The 25,238-nt window shown below is 52.4% G+C and overlaps 1 protein-coding gene across 1 annotated transcript in view; it reads right to left on the reverse strand.

Annotated features, from left to right (window-relative positions):
• LOC8043871 (dopamine D2-like receptor) overlaps positions 1–25,238 on the reverse strand; it is a 1,482,298-nt gene that overhangs the window by 78,260 nt on the left and 1,378,800 nt on the right. The window lies entirely within an intron of this gene.

Consider the following 25,238-nt stretch of genomic DNA (forward strand, 5'->3'; position numbering starts at 1 on the left):
TCAGAAATAAAACACAAGGAAATGCACTGCAATGCAGATACCTCGTCACGGAAGTCGGAGAGGACGCCCGAGGTCGAAGCGGACGGGCCCCAAACATAAAACACAAAAAAGCATATCAACGCAGAGGCCTCGTCACGGGAGACGGCAGGGCCGCTCGAGGTCAAAGCGGACGCGCCTCAGAAATAAAATACAAAGAAATGCACTGCAATGCAGATACCTCGTCACGGAAGTCGGAGAGGACGCCCGAGGTCGAAGCGGACGGGCCCCAAACATAAAACACAAAAAAGCATATCAACGCAGAGGCCTCGTCGCGGGAGACGGCAGGGCCGCTCGAGGTCAAAGCGGACGCGCCTCAGAAATAAAATACAAAGAAATGCACTGCAATGCAGATACCTCGTCACGGAAGTCGGAGAGGACGCCCGAGGTCGAAGCGGACGGGCCCCAAACATAAAACACAAAAAAGCATATCAACGCAGAGGCCTCGTCACGGGAGACGGCAGGGCCGCTCGAGGTCAAAGCGGACGCGCCTCAGAAATAAAATACAAAGAAATGCACTGCAATGCAGATAACTCGTCACGGAAGTCGGAGAAGACGCCCGAGGTCGAAGCGGACGGGCCCCAAACATAAAACACAAAAAAGCATATCAACGCAGAGGCCTCGTCGCGGGAGACGGCAGGGCCGCTCGAGGTCAAAGCGGACGCGCCTCAGAAATAAAATACAAAGAAATGCACTGCAATGCAGATACCTCGTCACGGAAGTCGGAGAGGACGCCCGAGGTCGAAGCAGACGGGCCCCAAACATAAAACACAAAAAAGCATATCAACGCAGAGGCCTCGTCACGGGAGACGGCAGGGCCGCTCGAGGTCAAAGCGGGCGCGCCTCAGAAATAAAATACAAAGAAATGCACTGCAATGCAGATACCTCGTCACGGAAGTCGGAGAGGACGCCCGAGGTCGAAGCGGACGGGCCCCAAGCATAAAACACAAAAAAGCATATCAACGCAAAGGCCTCGTCACGGGAGACGGCAGGGCCGCTCGAGGTCAAAGCGGACGCGCCTCAGAAATAAAACACAAAGAAATGCACTGCAATGCAGATACCTCGTCACGGATGTCGGAGAGGACGCTCGAGGTCGAAGCGGACGGGCCCCAAACATAAAACACAAAAAAAGCATATCAACGCAGAAGCCTCGTCACGGGAGACGGCAGGGCCGCTCGAGGTCAAAGCGGGCGCGCCTCAGAAACAAAATACAAAGAAATGCACTGCAATGCAGATACCTCGTCACGGATGTCAGAGAGGACGCTCGAGGTCGAAGCGGACGGGCCCCAAACATAAAACACAAAAAAGCATATCAACGCAGAGGCCTCGTCACGGGAGGCGGCAGGGCCGCTCGAGGTCAAAGCGGGCGCGCCTCAGAAATAAAATACAAAGAAATGCACTGCAATGCAGATACCTCGTCACGGATGTCAGAGAATACGCTCGAGGTCGAAGCGTACGGGCCCCAAACATAAAACACAAAAAAGCATATCAACGCAGAGGCCTCGTCACGGGAGGCGGCAGGGCCGCTCGAGGTCAAAGCGGGCGCGCCTCAGAAATAAAATACAAAGAAATGCACTGCAATGCAGATACCTCGTCACGGATGTCAGAGAGGACGCTCGAGGTCGAAGCGGACGGGCCCCAAACATAAAACACAAAAAAGCATATCAACGCAGAGGCCTCGTCACGGGAGACGGCAGGGCCGCTCGAGGTCAAAGCGGACGCGCCTCAGAAATAAAATACAAGGAAATGCACTGCAATGCAGATACCTCGTCACGGAAGTCGGAGAGGACGCCCGAGGTCGAAGCGGACGGGCCCCAAACATAAAACACAAAAAAGCATATCAACGCAGAGGCCTCGTCACGGGAGACGGCAGGGCCGCTCGAGGTCAAAGCGGACGCGCCTCAGAAATAAAATACAAAGAAATGCACTGCAATGCAGATACCTCGTCACGGAAGTCGGAGAAGACGCCCGAGGTCGAATCGGACGGGCCCCAAACATAAAACACAAAAAAGCATATCAACGCAGAGGCCTCGTCGCGGGAGACGGCAGGGCCGCTCGAGGTCAAAGCGGACGCGCCTCAGAAATAAAATACAAAGAAATGCACTGCAATGCAGATACCTCGTCACGGAAGCCGGAGAGGACGCCCGAGGTCGAAGCGGACGGGCCCCAAACATAAAACACAAAAAAGCATATCAACGCAGAGGCCTCGTCACGGGAGACGGCAGGGCCGCTCGAGGTCAAAGCGGACGCGCCTCAGAAATAAAATACAAAGAAATGCACTGCAATGCAGATAACTCGTCACGGAAGTCGGAGAAGACGCCCGAGGTCGAAGCGGACGGGCCCCAAACATAAAACACAAAAAAGCATATCAACGCAGAGGCCTCGTCGCGGGAGACGGCAGGGCCGCTCGAGGTCAAAGCGGACGCGCCTCAGAAATAAAATACAAAGAAATGCACTGCAATGCAGATACCTCGTCACGGAAGTCGGAGAGGACGCCCGAGGTCGAAGCAGACGGGCCCCAAACATAAAACACAAAAAAGCATATCAACGCAGAGGCCTCGTCACGGGAGACGGCAGGGCCACTCGAGGTCAAAGCGGACGCGCCTCAGAAATAAAATACAAAGAAATGCACTGCAATGCAGATACCTCGTCACGGATGTCGGAGAGCACGCTCGAGGTCGAAGCGGACGGGCCCCAAACATAAAACACAAAAAGCATATCAACGCAGAGGCCTCGTCACGGGAGACGGCAGGGCCACTCGAGGTCAAAGCGGACGCGCCTCAGAAATAAAATACAAAGAAATGCACTGCAATGCAGATACCTCGTCACGGATGTCGGAGAGGACGCTCGAGGTCGAAGCGGACGGGCCCCAAACATAAAACACAAAAAAGCATATCAACGCAGAGGCCTCGTCACGGGAGACGGCAGGGCCACTCGAGGTCAAAGCGGACGCGCCTCAGAAATAAAATACAAAGAAATGCACTGCAATGCAGATACCTCGTCACGGATGTCGGAGAGGACGCTCGTGGTCGAAGCGAACGGGCCCCAAACATAAAACCAAAAAAGCATATCAACGCAGAGGCCTCGTCACGGGAGACGGCAGGGCCGCTCGAGGTCAAAGCGGACGCGCCTCAGAAATAAAATACAAAGAAATGCACTGCAATGCAGATACCTCGTCACGGATGTCAGAGAGGACGCCCGAGGTCGAAGCGGACGGGCCCCAAACGTAAAACACAAAAAAGCATATCAACGCAGAGGCCTCGTCACGGGAGACGGCAGGGCCGCTCGAGGTCAAAGCGGGCGCGCCTCAGAAATAAAATACAAAGAAATGCACTGCAATGCAGATACCTCGTCACGGAAGTCGGAGAGGACGCTCGAGGTCGAAGCCGACGGGCCCCAAACATAAAACACAAAAAAGCATATCAACGCAGATGCCTCGTCACGGGAGACGGCAGGGCCACTCGAGGTCAAAGCGGGCGCACCTCAGAAATAAAATACAAAGAAATGCACTGCAATGCAGATACCTCGTCACGGAAGTCGGAGAGGACGCCCGAGGTCGAAGCGGACGGGCCCCAAACATAAAACACAAAAAAGCATATCAACGCAAAGGCCTCGTCACGGGAGACGGCAGGGCCGCTCGAGGTCAAAGCGGACGCGCCTCAGAAATAAAACACAAAGAAATGCACTGCAATGCAGATACCTCGTCACGGATGTCGGAGAGGACGCTCGAGGTCGAAGCCGATGGGCCCCAAACATAAAACACAAAAAAGCACATCAACGCAGAGGCCTCGTCACGGGAGACGGCAGGGCCGCTCGAGGTCAAAGCGGGCGTGCCTCAGAAATAAAACACAAAGAAATGCACTGCAATGCAGATACCTCGTCACGGAAGTCGGAGAGGAAGCCCGAGGTCGAAGCGGACGGGCCCCAAACATAAAACACAAAAAAGCATATCAACGCAGAGGCCTCGTCACGGGAGACGGCAGGGCCGCTCGAGGTCAAAGCGGACGCGCGTCAGAAATAAAATACAATGAAATGCACTGCAATGCAGATACCTCGTCACGGAAGTCGGAGAGGAAGCCCGAGGTCGAAGCGGACGGGCCCCAAACATAAAACACAAAAAAGCATATCAACGCAGAGGCCTCGTCACGGGAGACGGCAGGGCCGCTCGAGGTCAAAGCGGACGCGCCTCAGAAATAAAACACAAAGAAATGCACTGCAATGCAGATACCTCGTCACGGAAGTCGGAGAGGAAGCCCGAGGTCGAAGCGGACGGGCCCCAAACATAAAACACAAAAAAGCATATCAACGCAGAGGCCTCGTCACGGGAGACGGCAGGGCCGCTCGAGGTCAAAGCGGACGCGCCTCAGAAATAAAACACAAAGAAATGCACTGCAATGCAGATACCTCGTCACGGAAGTCGGAGAGGAAGCCCGAGGTCGAAGCGGACGGGCCCCAAACATAAAACACAAAAAAGCATATCAACGCAGAGGCCTCGTCACGGGAGACGGCAGGGCCGCTCGAGGTCAAAGCGGACGCGCCTCAGAAATAAAATACAAATAAATGCACTGCAATGCAGATACCTCGTCACGGATGTCGGAGAGGACGCTCGAGGTCGAAGCGGACGGGCCCCAAACATAAAACACAAAAAAGCATATCAACGCAGAGGCCTCGTCACGGGACACGGCAGGGCCGCTCGAGGTCAAAGCGGACGCGCGTCAGAAATAAAATACAATGAAATGCACTGCAATGCAGATACCTCGTCACGGAAGTCGGAGAGGACGCCCGAGGTCGAAGCGGACGGGCCCCAAACATAAAACACAAAAAAGCATATCAACGCAGAGGCCTCGTCACGGGAGACGGAAGGGCCGCTCGAGGTCAAAGCGGACGCGCCTCAGAAATAAAATACAAAGAAATGCACTGCAATGCAGATACCTCGTCACGGAAGTCGGAGAGGACGCCCGAGGTCGAAGCCGACGGGCCCCAAACATAAAACACAAAAAAGCATATCACCGCAGAGGCCTCGTCACGGGAGACGGCAGGGCCGCTCGAGGTCAAAGCGGACGCGCCTCAGAAATAAAACACAAAGAAACGCACTGCAATGGAGATACCTCGTCACGGATGTCGGAGAGGACGCTCGAGGTCGAAGCGGACGGGCCCCAAACATAAAACACAAAAAAGCATATCAACGCAGAGGCCTCGTCACGGGACACGGCAGGGCCGCTCGAGGTCAAAGCGGACGCGCGTCAGAAATAAAATACAAAGAAATGCACTGCAATGCAGATACCTCGTCACGGAAGTCGGAGAGGACGCCCGAGGTCGAAGCGGACGGGCCCCAAACATAAAACACAAAAAAGCATATCAACGCAGAGGCCTCGTCACGGGAGACCGCAGGGCCGCTCGAGGTCAAAGCGGACGCGCCTCAGAAATAAAATACAAAGAAATGCACTGCAATGCAGATACCTCGTCACGGATGTCGGAGAGGACGCTCGAGGTCGAAGCGGACGGGCCCCAAACATAAAACACAAAAAAGCATATCAACGCAGAGGCCTCGTCACGGGAGACGGCAGGGCCACTCGAGGTCAAAGCGGACGCGCCTCAGAAATAAAATACAAAGAAATGCACTGCAATGCAGATACCTCGTGACGGATGTCGGAGAGGACGCTCGAGGTCGAAGCGGACGGGTCCCAAACATAAAACACAAAAAAGCATATCAAGGCAGAGGCCTCGTCACGGGAGACGGCAGGGCCACTCGAGGTCAAAGCGGACGCGCCTCAGAAATAAAATACAAAGAAATGCACTGCAATGCACATACCTCGTCACGCATGTCGGAGAGGACGCTCGAGGTCGAAGCCTTCGGGCCCCAAACATAAAACACAAAAAAGCATATCAACGCAGAGGCCTCGTCACGGGAGACGGCAGGGCCGCTCGAGGTCAAAGCGGGCGCGCCTCAGAAATAAAACACAAAGAAATGGACTGCAATGCAGATACCTCGTCACGGAAGTCGGAGAGGACGCCCGAGGTCGAAGCGGACGGGCCCCAAACATAAAACACAAAAAAGCATCTCAACGCAGAGGCCTCGTCACGGGAGACGGCAGGGCTGCTCGTGGTCAAAGCGGACGCGCGTCAGAAATAAAATACAATGAAATGCACTGCAATGCAGATACCTCGTCACGGAAGTCGGAGAGGACGCCCGAGGTCGAAGCGGACGGGCCCCGAACATAAAACACAAAAAAGCATATCAACGCAGAGGCCTCGTCACGGGAGACGGCAGGGCCGCTCGAGGTCAAAGCGGACGCGCCTCAGAAATAAAATACAAAGAAATGCACTGCAATGCAGATACCTCGTCACGGATGTCGGAGAGGACGCTCGAGGTCGAAGCGGACGGGCCCCAAACATAAAGCACAAAAAAGCATATCAACGCAGAGGCCTCGTCACGGGAGACGGCAGGGCCGCTCGAGGTCAAAGCGGACGCGCCTCAGAAATAAAATACAAAGAAATGCACTGCAATGCAGATACCTCGTCACGGATGTCAGAGAGGACGCTCGAGGTCGAAGCGGACGGGCCCCAAACATAAAACACAAAAAAGCATATCAACGCAGAGGCCTCGTCACGGGAGGCGGCAGGGCCGCTCGAGGTCAAAGCGGGCGCGCCTCAGAAATAAAATACAAAGAAATGCAGTGCAATGCAGATACCTCGTCACGGATGTCAGAGAGGACGCCCGAGGTCGAAGCGGACGGGCCCCATACATAAAACACAAAAAAGCATATCAACGCAGAGGCCTCGTCACGGGAGAGGCAGGGCCGCTCGAGGTCAAAGCGGGCGCGCCTCAGAAATAAAATACAAAGAAATGCACTGCAATGCAGATACCTCGTCACGGATGTCAGAGAGGACGCTCGAGGTCGAAGCGGACGGGCCCCATACATAAAACACAAAAAAGCATATCAACGCAGAGGCCTCGTCACGGGAGAGGCAGGGCCGCTCGAGGTCAAAGCGGGCGCGCCTCAGAAATAAAATACAAAGAAATGCAGTGCAATGCAGATACCTCGTCACGGATGTCAGAGAGGACGCCCGAGGTCGAAGCGGACGGGCCCCATACATAAAACACAAAAAAGCATATCAACGCAGAGGCCTCGTCACGGGAGACGGCAGGGCCGCTCGAGGTCAAAAGCGGACGCGCCTCAGAAATAAAACACAAAGAAACGCACTGCAATGGAGATACCTCGTCACGGATGTCGGAGAGGACGCTCGAGGTCGAAGCGGACGGGCCCCAAACATAAAACACAAAAAAGCATATCAACGCAGAGGCCTCGTCACGGGACACGGCAGGGCCGCTCGAGGTCAAAGCGGACGCGCGTCAGAAATAAAACACAAAGAAATGCACTGCAATGCAGATACCTCGTCACGGATGTCAGAGAATACGCTCGAGGTCGAAGCGTACGGGCCCCAAACATAAAACACAAAAAAGCATATCAACGCAGAGGCCTCGTCACGGGAGGCGGCAGGGCCGCTCGAGGTCAAAGCGGGCGCGCCTCAGAAATAAAATACAAAGAAATGCACTGCAATGCAGATACCTCGTCACGGATGTCAGAGAGGACGCTCGAGGTCGAAGCGGACGGGCCCCAAACATAAAACACAAAAAAGCATATCAACGCAGAGGCCTCGTCACGGGAGACGGCAGGGCCGCTCGAGGTCAAAGCGGACGCGCCTCAGAAATAAAATACAAGGAAATGCACTGCAATGCAGATACCTCGTCACGGAAGTCGGAGAGGACGCCCGAGGTCGAAGCGGACGGGCCCCAAACATAAAACACAAAAAAGCATATCAACGCAGAGGCCTCGTCGCGGGAGACGGCAGGGCCGCTCGAGGTCAAAGCGGACGCGCCTCAGAAATAAAATACAAAGAAATGCACTGCAATGCAGATACCTCGTCACGGAAGTCGGAGAAGACGCCCGAGGTCGAAGCGGACGGGCCCCAAACATAAAACACAAAAAAGCATATCAACGCAGAGGCCTCGTCGCGGGAGACGGCAGGGCCGCTCGAGGTCAAAGCGGACGCGCCTCAGAAATAAAATACAAAGAAATGCACTGCAATGCAGATACCTCGTCACGGATGTCGGAGAGGACGCTCGAGGTCGAAGCGGACGGGCCCCAAACATAAAGCACAAAAAAGCATATCAACGCAGAGGCCTCGTCACGGGAGACGGCAGGGCCGCTCGAGGTCAAAGCGGACGCGCCTCAGAAATAAAATACAAAGAAATGCACTGCAATGCAGATACCTCGTCACGGATGTCAGAGAGGACGCCCAAGGTCGAAGCGGACGGGCCCCAAACATAAAACACAAAAAAGCATATCAACGCAGAGGCCTCGTCACGGGAGAGGCAGGGCCGCTCGAGGTCAAAGCGGGCGCGCCTCAAAAATAAAATACAAAGAAATGCAGTGCAATGCAGATACCTCGTCACGGATGTCAGAGAGGACGCCCGAGGTCGAAGCGGACGGGCCCCAAACATAAAACACAAAAAAGCATATCAACGCAGAGGCCTCGTCACGGGAGACGGCAGGACCACTCGAGGTCAAAAGCGGACGCGCCTCAGAAATAAAATACAAAGAAATGCACTGCAATGCAGATACCTCGTCACGGATGTCAGAGAGGACGCCCGAGGTCGAAGCGGACGGGCCCCAAACATAAAACACAATAAAGCATATCAACGCAGAGGCCTCGTCACGGGAGACGGCAGGGCCGCTCGAGGTCAAAAGCGGACGCGCCTCAGAAATAAAATACAAAGAAATGCACTGCAATGCAGATACCTCGTCACGGATGTCAGAGAGGACGCCCGAGGTCGAAGCGGACGGGCCCCAAACATAAAACACAATAAAGCATATCAACGCAGAGGCCTCGTCACGGGAGACGGCAGGGCCGCTCGAGGTCAAAGCGGACGCGCCTCAGAAATAAAATACAAAGAAATGCACTGCAATGCAGATACCTCGTCACGGATGTCAGAGAGGACGCCCGAGGTCGAAGCGGACGGGCCCCAAACATAAAACACAAAAAAGCATATCAACGCAGAGGCCTCGTCACGGGAGACGGCAGGGCCGCTCGAGGTCAAAAGCGGACGCGCCTCAGAAATAAAATACAAAGAAATGCACTGCAATGCAGATACCTCGTCACGGATGTCAGAGAGGACGCCCGAGGTCGAAGCGGACGGGCCCCAAACATAAAACACAATAAAGCATATCAACGCAGAGGCCTCGTCACGGGAGACGGCAGGGCCGCTCGAGGTCAAAGCGGACGCGCCTCAGAAATAAAATACAAAGAAATGCACTGCAATGCAGATACCTCGTCACGGATGTCAGAGAGGACGCCCGAGGTCGAAGCGGACGGGCCCCAAACATAAAACACAAAAAAGCATATCAACGCAGAGGCCTCGTCACGGGAGACGGCAGGGCCGCTCGAGGTCAAAAGCGGACGCGCCTCAGAAATAAAATACAAAGAAATGCACTGCAATGCAGATACCTCGTCACGGATGTCAGAGAGGACGCCCGAGGTCGAAGCGGACGGGCCCCAAACATAAAACACAATAAAGCATATCAACGCAGAGGCCTCGTCACGGGAGACGGCAGGGCCGCTCGAGGTCAAAGCGGGCGCGCCTCAGAAATAAAATACAAAGAAATGCACTGCAATGCAGATATCTCGTCACGGATGTCAGAGAATACGCTCGAGGTCGAAGCGTACGGGCCCCAAACATAAAACACAAAAAAGCATATCAACGCAGAGGCCTCGTCACGGGAGGCGGCAGGGCCGCTCGAGGTCAAAGCGGGCGCGCCTCAGAAATAAAATACAAAGAAATGCACTGCAATGCAGATACCTCGTCACGGATGTCAGAGAGGACGCTCGAGGTCGAAGCGGACAAGCCCCAAACATAAAACACAAAAAAGCATATCAACGCAGAGGCCTCGTCACGGGAGACGGCAGGGCCGCTCGAGGTCAAAGCGGACGCGCCTCAGAAATAAAATACAAAGAAATGCACTGCAATGCAGATACCTCGTCACAGATGTCGGAGAGGACGCTCGAGGTCGAAGCGGACGGGCCCCAAACATAAAACACAAAAAAAGCATATCAACGCAGAGGCCTCGTCACGGGAGACGGCAGGGCCACTCGAGGTCAAAGCGGACGCGCCTCAGAAATAAAATACAAAGAAATGCACTGCAATGCAGATACCTCGTCACAGATGTCGGAGAGGACGCTCGAGGTCGAAGCGGACGGGCCCCAAACATAAAACATAAAAAAGCACATCAACACAGAGGCCTCGTCACGGGAGACGGCAGGGCCACTCGAGGTCAAAGCGGACGCGCCTCAGAAATAAAATACAAAGAAATGCACTGCAATGCAGATACCTCGTCACGGATGTCGGAGAGGACGCTCGTGGTCGAAGCGGACGGGCCCCAAACATAAAACCAAAAAAGCATATCAACGCAGAGGCCTCGTCACGGGAGACGGCAGGGCCGCTCGAGGTCAAAGCGGACGCGCCTCAGAAATAAAACACAAAGAAATGGACTGCAATGCAGACACCTCGTCACGGAAGTCGGAGAGGACGCCCGAGGTCGAAGCGGACGGGCCCCAAACATAAAACACAAAAAAGCATATCAACGCAGAGGCCTCGTCACGGGAGACGGCAGGGCCGCTCGAGGTCAAAGCGGACGCGCCTCAGAAATAAAATACAAAGAAATGCACTGCAATGCAGATACCTCGTCACGGATGTCAGAGAGGACGCCCGAGGTCGAAGCGGACGGGCCCCAAACATAAAACACAATAAAGCATATCAACGCAGAGGCCTCGTCACGGGAGACGGCAGGGCCGCTCGAGGTCAAAGCGGGCGCGCCTCAGAAATAAAATACAAAGAAATGCACTGCAATGCAGATACCTCGTCACGGATGTCAGAGAGGACGCTCGAGGTCGAAGCGGACGGGCCCCAAACATAAAACACAAAAAAGCATATCAACGCAGAGGCCTCGTCACGGGAGACGGCAGGGCCGCTCGAGGTCAAAGCGGACGCGCCTCAGAAATAAAATACAAGGAAATGCACTGCAATGCAGATACCTCGTCACGGAAGTCGGAGAGGACGCCTAGGTCGAAGCGGACGGGCCCCAAACATAAAACACAAAAAAGCATATCAACGCAGAGGCCTCGTCGCGGGAGACGGCAGGGCCGCTCGAGGTCAAAGCGGACGCGCCTCAGAAATAAAATACAAAGAAATGCACTGCAATGCAGATACCTCGTCACGGAAGTCGGAGAGGACGCCCGAGGTCGAAGCGGACGGGCCCCAAACATAAAACACAAAAAAGCATATCAACGCAGAGGCCTCGTCACGGGAGACGGCAGGGCCGCTCGATGTCAAAGCGGACGCGCCTCAGAAATAAAATACAAAGAAATGCACTGCAATGCAGATACCTCGTCACGGAAGTCGGAGAGGACGCCCGAGGTCGAAGCGGACGGGCCCCAAACATAAAACACAAAAAAGCATATCAACGCAGAGGCCTCGTCACGGGAGACGGCAGGGCCGCTCGATGTCAAAGCGGACGCGCCTCAGAAATAAAATACAAAGAAATGCACTGCAATGCAGATACCTCGTCACGGAAGTCGGAGAGGACGCCCGAGGTCGAAGCGGACGGGCCCCAAACATAAAACACAAAAAAGCATATCAACGCAGAGGCCTCGTCACGGGAGACGGCAGGGCCGCTCGAGTTCAAAGTGGGCGCGCCTCAGAAATAAAACACAAAGAAAAGCACTGCAATGCAGATACCTCGTCACGGAAGTCGGAGAGGACGCTCGAGGTCGAAGCGGACGGGCCCCAAACTTAAAACACAAAAAAGCATATCAACGCAGATGCCTCGTCACGGGAGACGGCAGGGCCGCTCGAGGTCAAAGTGAGCGCGCCTCACAAATAAAACACAAAGAAAAGCACCCCTTTTGAAAAAGGCCAATATTAGTCGGCTTATTGGAAATATTGTATTCCAATGAAGATGATGGAAACCAATAAAAACGTATTGTTATCCGATTAACCCAATTAACACGATGGGAATTCATATCGGAGCACAATATCCCGATATAGTATGCGGTTATTGGTATACAACAGGATATTGGAGCACAATATCCTGATATAACTTGCGGTTATTGGTATACAACACGATATCGGAGCACAATACCCCGGTATAATACACAGTTATTGGAATGGAATACGACATCCCGTGCATATTGGTGACCGACATGGACATACTGTACGGCCACACGATATACAAATATCGATCGTCGATCATCGGACCAAAGGAGAATACAATATGATATCGCGCGCATAATTCTCAGAACGCGGATACCAAGTTACCAACATGAATTACGTTGGCATATCCTCACGGCAATACTGGAGAAATATATTGGGTGTGGATACACACATAGTATAAACGTTCTGCGTTGCAAACACATTAACATTGATCGACAATGCAAGTATGTACAGCTGTTAGTACGGCACACAGTACACACAGCCTCGCGCGTTTGAAACTAGACAACCAGCAAACCATTCAGAATAACTATAGCCGGAACACCCGCCGCGACCTACCTTTTAATGACAAAGCCCAATAACGACGTGCTCATTGGAGTCATTGTTTTCCAACAAATGTTTATTGCAGTTGTAATGCAACAAAAGTCGATCGCCAAACGATAAACCCAACGTACCGGGATACAATTCGATGTTGCGACACAAGATCGCAATACAACAAGAAACCATCGGTGTTGAGTCACAACCACCAGACCGAATATGATATCAATACGAAGTTACCGACGGCGAGAAACACAACATCAAACACGATATGTTCGACGTTACCGGTGTTGGGACCGAAATCGAACACGATACGTGGCAATGTCGGTTCGCACGATAAATTAATGAGGGTGAATAGGTTTGACAGGTTACGGGCATGTAGTTGCTTTTAACGCGCACATTTATCGATATTGACCCAACTTTCTGGGTAATCCTACGTGGTACACAAAATCCACGACGACATGCGGGCACATTTCACCCACCACTTTTCGTCGCCTGTTTCGCGAGATTCACACACTGTACTAAAAACGACGTGAAAAATACATGCATTTGCGCCATCAAACGATACGTTACAGCCTCGTTTTTCGAGAAGATAATTTCGATCGCCAACCCTCGCGCGCGCGCGCAAGCTCGCGCTTTGGAAGCAGTTAGAACTTCGAACCGTTCGAACTGTTCGAACTTCGAAGGGAGCGAGCCCGGCGAGCCCGCGATGCCCGCGAGTCGGCGTGCTGCCGAGCCAGCAGAGCGGCCGAGAGAGCTGAGAGAGCCGAGAAGCTGAGCATGCGCAGTGCGCAGCGGGCGGGCGTCGGTTGCGCGACCCGGCTGACCCGGCGACCCGGCCAGCCGGCGCCGTCGCGCTGCCGGCGGGATTGGCGTTCGTCGCACTCTGTGCTCGTGGGCATCGAGTGAAACCTACACACTTTCAATTGCTTCGAAAGGTACGTATACACGACTTTATTACTTGCAGCATTGAGTGCTTTGGTGTACGCGGATCAAAGTAAACACCGAAGGACAGAAAGGAGACGTGAAGTTTTTAAATCGCGGCCTTTTTGAACGCATGTGTCCCCTGTTGAAAACCTCTAGCTGTGCTCTCTTGCAGGCGTCATTTCGACTGCGTGTGCTCCAATGTAATGTCAGTCACTGTTCACACTCGGCTAGCTTTGCCAGTTTGTTATCTCATGTGCGAAATAGACGTAGAATCCAGAGCCGCGTCTCTTTCGAATACTCAGCCTCCAGCCCCCTTCCTTCCGGCGTGCTTTCTGCCGCGACCGTTCGGCGCATTGGATTCGCGGGCGCGTCAGGCTCGTTCGAAGCTGGTTCGAAGAGGCGTTGTTTGAGGCTGACGAGTCGCCGAAGTGCTACCGGAGCTTCTCTTTAGGAAAGTCGCAATCGACGCTCGGCGGCTCGGCTCTGAGCTCGTACTTTTCTCCTCCCGGGTAGACCGTGAGTGCCGATGAACGAATTTGAAAAACGCTAGCGAGTGACTTTGTGACGCCGCCCAACTGTGCTTCTATCAACGGCGCAAAGCAAATAATGTACAAAAAAAAAACAAAAAAAAAACGCGGTTTTTATTTTTTTGTTGGCCATGTTTCACCTCAACGCAAAGTGAATCGCGGCTGAACGTCGGTTGACTCATTACTGTGCCTAGACTGTAACGGAACCTTTTTGGTGTGATCTTATTCTGATATCGTTATATCTCGCCTTTTCATCTTGGCTGCGCATTTCTAGACGACATTCTAGACATTGCACTCCTTGTCGACATGTCGCTGGTGCTTGAGACTAATTGGAAGTGACTGTTTGCTCACTCCTTGGTGCACATATTTTATGTTCAACATCAGTTATCTGAAGGAGGCTCCATGAAACCCTGGAATTTGTTTAGAGGTACCTCTACATACTGTATTAGAGTGCTGTTTTGTGTGTTGTAGGTTCGTACGAAACCAAATTGCACTTTTTAATATACCTTATGACTGTTTACTACAATTAAAGTTGCAATGAAGCATTGGCCACGAGGGGTAACTCCGCCAACGTGGCCGACAAATTCCTCGCATAATTTTCTCCGTGGGTCATTTTGGATGTTGACAAATTTTCTTGTGAATAATGAGTGTTATGCACATATGTTTCTTCTACTTTTCAGACAGGTACATCAGTTAGATAAACCCCAGCAAAGGCAGCAAGAGAGTCTCTTAGGGTCACTCCAAGGATAACGGCATTCTTGTCCGAGTCCTGGGTCTTCTCACCGAACTTCACTGAACATAATGGTACATTTCCTTTCCTTAACTTTCTGGGAGCCAAGGGTGAAAGACTAGGCAGAGGGCATGACAGGCGGTCGGCGGAGAAGTCACGAGCTGGCGCGAGACAGTGCGCGCTGAGCGAGGCTGGAGCTGGGCAGGAACATCGGAGCCGGGCTGCCTGGCCTGGCCCATGCCGAACCCCGGAGCGGTCCACCAGCGAGGTTTGAAGTCCGGACCGGTAGAAACGGCGAGTCCTGGCCATCTAGCCTAGGCCATGACGATCCCGGGGTGATTCCACAGCGAGACTGGGGCAGTGATAGCCAGGGACAGCCAGTCTACGCAGCGCTGGCGTGGCAAGGACGATCCGCAGGCCTGTACACTGACTCCGACTGTGAGCTCTGATCGACGGGCAACAACAAGGGTCGGCGTGCCTGGACTGCCGGCTCCGAACGACGGGCAACCGTGAGGTACAGTCAACTTATTCGCTGTCTTCTCGTTGCTGTATGTCACTCCCTGGGTGACAGGCGGAGCGCATACCAATTGGGCTGTGATTATTAGTAGCTAAGCGAACTCCATAAAGAAACCAACATTAAAATGGAAAATCCAACGTGGGGCTCGTTCGGTATGCCTCTGCTTTTAGTCGTCCCCAGGGAGTCTCACGGATTCGTTAAGCGGGTTGTTCACTAACGCTAACGATGCCCGTTGAGACAAATATGTTGGAATTTTGGCGACTTGTCTCACGGCAGAGCTCAGCAGGTGTCTCCTCGAATCGAGTACCTAAAGGGCTCGAAGAACAAGGTTGCAGACCCGCTTTCTCGGGTACCCCAGATTAGTGGTTGGCAAGAGACGAGGAGCGCGTTTAAGGTGAAAGAAAGTTGTCTTCAGAGGCAGAGGAGAGTCACGGCATGTTCGCTGGAAGGCAGGATAACAAGTGGCAGGAGGGGAAACAGCCAGGACTCATTGCAGATTTAGGATTTAGGCTTGGGGTGATGCGGTAGGCAAGTAAGCGCTTGTCGAGGCCTGGAGTACAGATGGGTTGTTGTCAGTGGGTGTTGGAAAGATTGCAGAAATGGCAGTTGACACCGGGAACACTGGCAGACAAGATTGTCAGCGGGTGTCGGGTAAACTGGTGGAAATTGCGGTTGGCACCTGGAATGCTGGCAGGCGAGTTAATGAGCACTATTATTTGTAACTGCTGGGCCAAGACGGCTAGTTGCTTTGCGTCAGTCCAACAATCGACGAAGTACGGAGGGACGACTCTCCCTTGAGGGAGGTCGTTCCAAGGAAGCTACGAAATGATTTATATGATTCTTTCTCGACTTCACTCTGGCCGGTCGTGGCAGTGACAGCAAGACGTTTAATAAGTTATGTCGCGTCACGACGTGGCCAGGGATGCGGCGGTAGACATTTAGGTGGCTTGTAGCTGTCCAGCTTGCCTTGAGGTGTGAACGGTTGAAGCAGGTGTAGGGTGCAACGCACCCACAGATCCATTCTTCTCATGAAAATAAAAGAGATGGCTCGAGGAGCAGCACGCGCACGCGCCTCGGGGAGCGCGTGCAAAGGAATGCTCTGAAGCCGCCATCACAGGCAGACACGTCGTTCGCTTGTCTCGTTCTATGTCCTCACTTTAAATAACGTGGCAGGGCCTCGCGGCCCCCCCACATATTTGGTGACCCGGTCGAGGACCATGGACAACGGCGAACCCCAAAGAGCAGCGGCCGGATCCCCGGCTTCCATCTCATCGGTTGCAGTCCGACTTCCGCCGTACTATGACAGAAACCCGAGGGTCTGAGGCCAGATTCATAAAAGACCTCTTACCTACGACAACTTAGCTACGAAGTTCGTAAAGTTACGATCATCGTAAGATGAGACGAGAACGGTATTCACAAACGCGTTCTTAAGTGAGAGGAGGAAAGTTACGACCTCTTACGGAGAAACGATGACTTCCGGTGCTGTTGCCATGGCAACGGCGTCTTCGGCAAAACGAACAACCAATTAGAGAGCTAGGCATAGTTCGGAGCACGTGGATTTTTAATAACAAACACTGGCTAACCACTCGTTGATAGACAGCTCCGTGTATGTCCTGTCCTGTCTGTGTATAAATCTGTAGTGTTCAAGCTGATTCTCATAAACACGGGCGACCTTTCCACCACCGCGTGTCTGGGGTTCGTGTCCGCGCAGTGGTATATCGACGCTAACAGGATTTAAACGCTTCGTTGACTGCTACAAACTCGATCGCTACGACGTCAACACAACTGTCATCGTTGGTAAAAGCCCCGTGCCAGTCGTTTGCAAAGCGACGTAGAAGGAAACAAACCGCCGCGGCGTTTCTCGCAGGCTCGGAAATGCAGGAGTGAGCCGACGTTAAAAAAAGATACGTTTGAACTACGAGAGTGTCAGCAAGAGTCACGCAAATACCTGTCCACACTCGGAGCGGACGCGTGCGTTTGATCGAAGTGCTGGATTCAGACTGCGTTTCGGTAAGCGCTTCGGGACCGATCTTCTACGATTGCAACTCGATACTGACGTGACACTCGGCAAAGAAAGGTTGGACCGGCATCGCGTAGCTCCCACAAACTGATACAGCTCGACAGTTAAAAATGGCATACTAATAACAAAGTGTACATACCGTGTTGCGAAGGTAATTCATACGGCGTTTATTTGAGCTCTATATCACACAAAACAAGGAGATAGAATCGAGGAGTCCCTTTTCGACGACAGCGTTCGTCACCGCTGCCTCGGAAAACAAGGTGATTGAGATGATAAGGGGAATCGGTTGACCTCTGAAATTTAGTTCAGCTATCAAACTATTCATACGGGGAGGGTCCACAAGGGTCGCGCGGGCATATTCCATTCAGCAAGCCAGCCGGTCGTGGGTAGACGGTCTTGGCCAAGGACCGCCTGAGCAATGCTGCGCCGGAACGGGTCGGAGTGCCTGCTAGGCCTATATATTCTGCCGAGCTCGCTTGGTCGGTGGGATCGTCGCCTTTGTTGCCTTTTCCGGGTGTCTGGATCCAGCGTTCATGTTCGTCGTGGTCGGTTTCAAGTACTTCTTCATTTCTTTCTTGCGGCTTGAAGTCGGGACGCGCAAGAAGAGCAGGTAGAAAAATAAATGTCCGTTGGGTCGTCGCGACCGAGCAACCGAGCGACGTTGTCGGCCATGTTAATTTGATCGTAGAAAGTGCGTAAGACAGCTTCGGAGCTGTCGTAGGATTTTGTCGTAACCTGCGCAAAAGTTACGACAATTTCGTTTCGAGAATACGGATTTTCTCTCAAATTTGTCGTACGCATTTTTTTCGTCGTAAGTTCGCTTTGAGAATCTGGCCTCTGGTTCCTGCAGGCTGAGTCCCAGTTTCATCTCCGCGGTGTGACGAGCCAGGAGAGCAAGTATCATCATGTCGTCTCGGCTCTGTCGCTGGCAGCAGCCAACGAAGTATACGACATCCTTGCGCAACCGTCGGCCACAGGGGTGCTATGTTGCGCTTTTTGGACTCCCAGGAGACTTGGAAGAGGGAAGTGACGTCAACGACACAGCAAATGCAGATTGGATGTTGACAGAAGAAAACGAAATCAACACCCAATCTGCGTTTGCTGTGTCGTTGACGTCACTTCCCTCTCCCTAGTCTCCTGGGAGTGCAAAAAGCGCAACATAGCCCCCCAGCTTCCTACGACCAGCTGAAGGCGACTCTCCTGCAGAGAACCGAGGCATCAGATCGCTCCCGCCTTCAAGAACTTCTTTCGGCGGAAGAACTCGGCGATCGACGTCCGTCTCAGCTGCTAAGGCGGATGACTCAGCTCCTTGGAGATCGCGCCAACACGATCGGCGACGCTCTGCTGCGGGAGCTATTTATTCAGCGCCTCCCAACCAACGTCCAGATGGTGTTGGCGACCGCTACGGCTCTCGACCTCACAGGCCTCGCAGCCCTGGCAGACGCCGTTATTGAAGTTGCCACTCCACCCGTCGCCAGCGTTACATCGGCGGCAGAAGACGGAAGTGAAGCTATGCCTGCCCCGCCAGGCACTCCATCGTTTGACGGCAACCTCGAGCGGCTTTGCCAGCGGTTGGAAGAGAGTGTTGCCGCGGCAGCTCACCAGCGAGATCGTCCACGCACTCAACAACAACGTGGACGTTCAACATCTCGTTGCAGAAATGCTGACCGTTCCCGCTCCGCAAGTTCAGCGGACGTCTGCGTATACCATCGTCGCTTTGGCTCCGACGCCCGGCACTGCCTTCGTCCCTGCTCCTGGAGCAAACCGATAGAGGCAACGAGTAGTCAGAACCTACCAGGAAGTCGCCTATTTTACATCGCCGACAGGACTACGGGAACCCGTTATCTCGTCGATACCGGGGCCGAGGTAAGCGCTGTTCCCTCAAAACGCGCGGATCGATCACAGACGCCCATCTACTACCTTCGGGCTGTGAACAACTCGTCGATCCCCGTCTACAAGGAACGGTCCATCACCATAAATCTTGGCCTCAGACGAGTCTACCGATGGGTATTCCTGGTCGCAGACGTAGGCAACGCGATCATCGGCGCTGACTTCCTACAACACCACAGCCTCCTTGTAGACGTCAAGGAGAGACCTCTGCTCGACTTCACAACGCGACTCTCTGTGCAAGGCGTCTCAACAACTGACACCGCAGGATTCGCGTCAGTCTGCTCTAACATCGACGGGACATTCCGACCTCCTCTCCAGGATTTTCCAAGCCTCACGCGAGCTCCTGACTGGACCAGACCGGTTTCGCACGATGTCCACCATCACATCGAAACAACGGGCGCACCGGTTCACTTCCGACCCCGTCGTCTGGCTCCAGAGAAACTCCGCATCGCTCGCGAAGAATTTGAGCACATGCTCGAGCTTGGAATTATCCGACCTTCGTCAAGCAGCTGGGCGTCTCCCCTACACATGGTGTCCAAGAAGAACGGAGATTGGAGACCGTGTGGCGACTATCGCGCACTGAACAAGAGCTCAGTGCCCGATAGATACCCCCTCCCAAACATTCAGGACTTTACTGTCAACCTCCAAAGCGCGACCATTTTTTCGAAGGTTGACCTTGCCCGCGCGTACCACCAGATCCCCGTCGCTGACGAAGATATCCCAAAGACAGCTATTACAACTCCGTTTGGTGTGTTTGAGTTTCTCCGCATGCCCTTTGGCCTCAGTAATGCGGCTCAAACAATCGAGATTCATCGACGTTGTCACGCGCGGGCTTCCCTTCGTATTTGCCTACGTTGACGACTTGTTGGTCGCTAGCTCGACAACGGAGGAGCACACCAACCACCTCCGTCTTCTTTTCCAAAGACTCTCAGACCACGGCATCATCATCAACGCCGCAAAAAGTGAGTTTGGGAGATCAGAACTCGAGTTTCTGGGACATCGACTGGACCGACACGGCATCAGACCTTTGCCGTCGAAAGTGCAAGTGATCAGGGACTTTCCAAGACCTAGCTCGATCACAAAGCTTCGCCAGTTCCTCGGCCTGGTGAATTTTTACCGCCGGTTCATTCCGAACTGCGCGAGGCTACTCCAGCCTCTTGATTTTCTACTAGCCAAGACTACACGTGCCACTACCAACCTGCCTTGGAGTGAAGACGCGGAGCAAGCCTTCTGCGAAGTAAAGACTGTACTTGCAGACGCTGTACTTCTGCGACATCCACAACACGATGCCAGAACCTCGATCATGACAGATGCTTCAGCTACGGCTGTTGGGGCGGTCCTACAACAACAGGTGGACGGTGAATGGCAGCCCCTAGCTTTCTTTTCCAAGAAGTTAAAGCCCACCCAAACCCGCTACAGCGTCATTGGAAGAGAACTCCTGGCAGCGTACTTGGCCGTCCGGCACTTTCGACACTTTGTCGAAGGTCGCCCCTTCGTCATCTGGACGGACCACAAACCACTCACCTACGCCATCCGCAACTCAAGCTCTGTCTATACCCCTCGAGAGATCCGCCAGCTGGCCTTCTTGTCGGAGTTTACGACGGACATCCGGCATATGAAAGGGAAATCAAACGTCCCCGCTGATGTACTGAGCCGAATTGACGCCGTACCTTCGCCTGCTCCGCAACTCGACTTCACGTTGCTGGCTCGTCATCAGGCATCCGACGAGGAGCTACAGCAGCTCCGCACATCAAACAACTCCCTCCAGCTAGAAGATGTTGAGTTCCCAGGAGGCATCACCATCGTCTGCGACACGTCCACAGGAACGCATCGCCCATTCGTTCCGATGGCGCTACGAAGGCCGCTCTTTGATGCCATTCATTCGTTGTTGCATCCCGGCGTGAAGGCAACACAGAAGCTAGTGGCCAATCGCTACGTTTGGCCTCGGCTGAAGTCCGACGTGCGTGACTGGGTGCGGACCTGCTTGGCATGTCAACGAGCCAAGGTTCACCGTCATTCCGTGCCTTCATCCACAAACTTCCTGCCACCAGATGCCCGTTTCGACAAGGTTCACATCGACCTGGTCGGGCCCCTTCCGACATCTCAAGGGCAACGATACATCCTGACCTGTATCGACCGCTTCACAAGGTGGCCGGAAGCTACACCATTGCCCGACATGACTGCAGCCACCGTCGCCGAGGCGTTCGTCTCGTCCTGGGTGGCGCGCTTCGGATGCCCATCTGAAATCGTCACCGACAGAGGGCGTCAATTCGAATCCAACTTGCTCACAGAGTTGTCCCGAATCCTAGGCATGACGAGATCTCGGACAACTGCATACCATCCGCAGTCTAACGGCCTGGTGGAACGTTTCCACCGACACCTCAAGTCCGCGCTCATGGCCCACGCGAACTCCAAGGAATGGGTACAACAGCTTCCACTCGTCTTACTCGGAGTTCGAACGGCGTTGAAGCAGGACCTCGGCTGTGCAACCTCTGAACTCGTCTATGGGACGACCCTCCGATTACCATCGGACTTTTTCGAGGTCGACCCGTCTCCAAACACGAGGCCAGAAGACTACGCCACAAAGCTGAAGGAGGTTTTTGCAGACCTACGACCAGTTCCTACGCGCGGGGTATCTGCCAAGACTCCTTACGTCTCTCAGGACTTGTACAGTGCAACGCATGTGTTCGTGCGCCAAACAGCCAGACGGAAACCGCTCCAACCACACTATACGGGACCGTTCCCGGTTTTGGAAAAGAAGCCAAGTGGCTTCGTTGTACAGATCAATGAACGACGAGACACCATCGCTCTCGAGCGTCTAAAGCCAGCCCATCTCGAGCACGCACCCGTGAACCTCATCACTTGTGACACGCGCGAGGAAAGTCCGAAGTCTCGCAGAAAGTCTGCTCAAGTTCATTGGACAAACTCATGGCCAGAGCTAGCGCCCTAATTGTGTGTTGTCGTTGTACTTTTTGTTTTCTTTAATCGCTCGTCGGGGCTCCTCGCTAAGGGATATCTGTAGGGTGCAACGCACCCACAGATCCATTCTTCTCATGAAAATAAAAGAGATGGCTCGAGGCGCAGCACGCGCACGCGCCTCGGGGAGCGCGTGCAAAGGAATGCTCTGAAGTCGCAATCACAGGCAGACACGTCGTTCGCTTGTCTCGTTCTATGTCCTCACTTTAAATAACGTGGCGGGGCCTCGCGGCCCCCCACACAGGCTTGCTCGCTGAGCGTGAACGTTGGAAGCGAGCCTAAGGCCCACTTCAGACGGGGCAATTTCCCCCAGCAACTTAACGTCGCAACACCAGCAACACGGGCCGCCTGCGTTCACACGATGCAACCGAATTGCTATGACTTGCCATCATCATGATTTTGGATTTTTCTTGCACTATATAGACGCACAACTACGTGCTAAAAACGTGTTTTTATATCTTTGAGTTGCGTTGAGAATACTCACTCATGTTTCTGTAAAAGTTTATTTCCAAAATGATCCATTTCAAACCAGGACCAAGTCTTCAGCTGTCATCCTCACCACCACAGGGGTGTCACGTGAAAATATTGCGTCCCTGATTGGCTGCTGCCGCTTCAAACTTCTCCAGTTTGTTAGAGTTGCTTGTCTGTTTTGAGCCGAACCTGATCTCAGAAATTCGTGCTGATCTGGGAAAAACCTAGGGAACAACCCGCCAGCAACCTCAGAATTGCTAGAAACGTTGCCCCGTCTGAAGTGGTCCTTAGGGAACTGAAATCAAGGGCCGTGGAGCTCTGGGTTCAAACCCACCTGGAGACGTTTATTTTCTTTTTGCCTTTTTTTGGCATACTGTTAACGACTTCATTTTCGCGGGCTCAAATTTTTGCGAATCGGGCCAAAGCTGAAAATTTGAAATTATTCGCGGGTTCTAATTTTCGCGAACCGAGCTTAGCTTCCGTAGTGTTCACATATTGCCCGAGTTGTTCGCGGGACATATTTTTCGCGTTTTTAGGCGATTCGCGAAAATTAGTTCCTCGCGAAAATTTATTCGTTTACAGTATATATATATAATAATAATACTTTTTTAAGTTTTAACGTATAGACGCATAATTTACACACTAATTCACATTTAGAAGTGCTTTTATTCACACACTGGCTCCCTAGTGCTTGCAATAGCTTCTTGCTGAGCTATTGCAAGCTCTGCAAGGGAAGGGGCATCTTCCCACCCTTTGCAGGCTGTAAAGCTGTGGCTTGCACAGCTCAAGCAGGTCGCACCTCGCACACTGACTCCATCATTAAGCATAGGGGCTGCATGAGTTGCGCCACACCGTAAGGCTATATACGGTCGGGTCACAGCACCTGGGACCATTCGTCGCTGTGCTCAGCTATGGTATGGTAGCATGGTCAGGGCATGAAGCAGGGGTACAACTTGGAAATGCTCATCTTCATCACATTTGAAGCACATTTTTTTATTACTTTTGTGTCGAGTTGTCAGCATTTTAAGGGTGAGGAAGCAAGCAGCAGCGAGAGCAAGAAAAAAATTGAAAGCTGCTCTTCATGAGAAATTATTACGAGCACTATTAAGCCGTGGAGTATTCTTAAAACGCTTCTAAAGTTGAATTAGCATATAAAGTATGTGCTAGTGCCTCAAAAATAAAAAAAATAAAATTAAAATAAAATTAATAAGGATAAAAATATACACCAGGAGGACTTAAACCAGAAGTACACAGTCTGCAAATTTGAAATTTGACACCATAAACCACTTGGCCACCACCCAATTTTATCTTTAGGTCGTTTATCGAGGTATATGAATTTCGTTTGCAGCTGTCGGCTGCAAGAGAGATAGCCTTATTTTCATTTACTTTACTATTCCCATCAAATATGACAAGTGACCAAGAATAGAAATTCATTTGTCGGCCGAGGCACTATACTTGCATCAAGGCAAACTAGTCTGGCTTGGTAGGCTTATATTTTGTTTCATCACCCGTTTAGGATTCTGTTGTCGCTCATCAAAAGAAAAAAAAAAACTGACTAAGTCTGACTTATTCTGGTTTGCAGGTACCCTTGGCAGTAAACTCTGCTAAGTGGGGCAAGATATATATGATACATTTTTTAGCAAATATGCATTGTTTTAGCAAAATGAGCTACACTTTTTGACTAAGGTGAAACAGAACGAGCCTCTCCACCTCGGTCTGTTTTCATCTCTCGCAGACACTATTTCCTGCTTTTTGTGGTTTGTATCAGACTTTTGTGTCTCTGTCCGGCCAAAGCATCTGTGTTAGACTCAGACTGGTTTCTTTAGGATATGTGCAGGTAATCTTCGCAGCAAATGGCTGCCAATCAGGAACACAAGTTTGTTCTCGGCCACCAAGAGCAAGTATTTTCAAGGTGAGCTATTACCCGCCTGTATGAGTTTTGTGTTTCATTCCTCTTGGATGCAATTTCCTATGTGTTCTGGTCTTGCATTAGTATTTTGTTCTGTCTCTTCTGCAAAAACACCCAAGTTTGACTAAGACCGGGTCTTTCTTATACATGCAGGTCTTGGTGGCGAGCACCAGCCAATCAAGGCCAGAAGTTTGCTCTTTGCCGCTCATGGCAAATGTTTTCAAGGTGAGTGATTGATGCCTATCTGAGTTGTGTGTTTTATTCCTCACTGACACTCTATTTCCTCTCTTTATAGTGGTCTTGTGTCAGGCTTTTGCGTCTCTTTCTGGCCAAAGCATCTGTGTTAGACTAAGACTGGGCTCTTTAGGATATGTGCAGGTATTCTTCGCAGCAAATGGCTGCCAATCAGGAACACGAGTTTGTTCTCGGCCACCAAGAGCAAGTATTTTCAAGGCGAGCTATTGCCCGCCTATATCTGTGATGTGATGGCTGCGCCAATTGCGCCAAACTGCGCCAAGGGGCTAACCCTGCTACATCCTGCTACATTTTGCCAAAATATGGGTAATCTGCGCCAAAGGGCCAATTTTGGTAGCCTTTCAAAACTGAAACTAAACTAAGTACCATAACTGAGCATGCATGAGCTAGGTGG

This window comes from Ixodes scapularis, unplaced genomic scaffold (assembly GCF_016920785.2).
Source record: "Ixodes scapularis isolate PalLabHiFi unplaced genomic scaffold, ASM1692078v2 PGA_scaffold0__279_contigs__length_252992795, whole genome shotgun sequence".
Lineage (NCBI taxonomy): Eukaryota > Metazoa > Arthropoda > Arachnida > Ixodida > Ixodidae > Ixodes > Ixodes scapularis.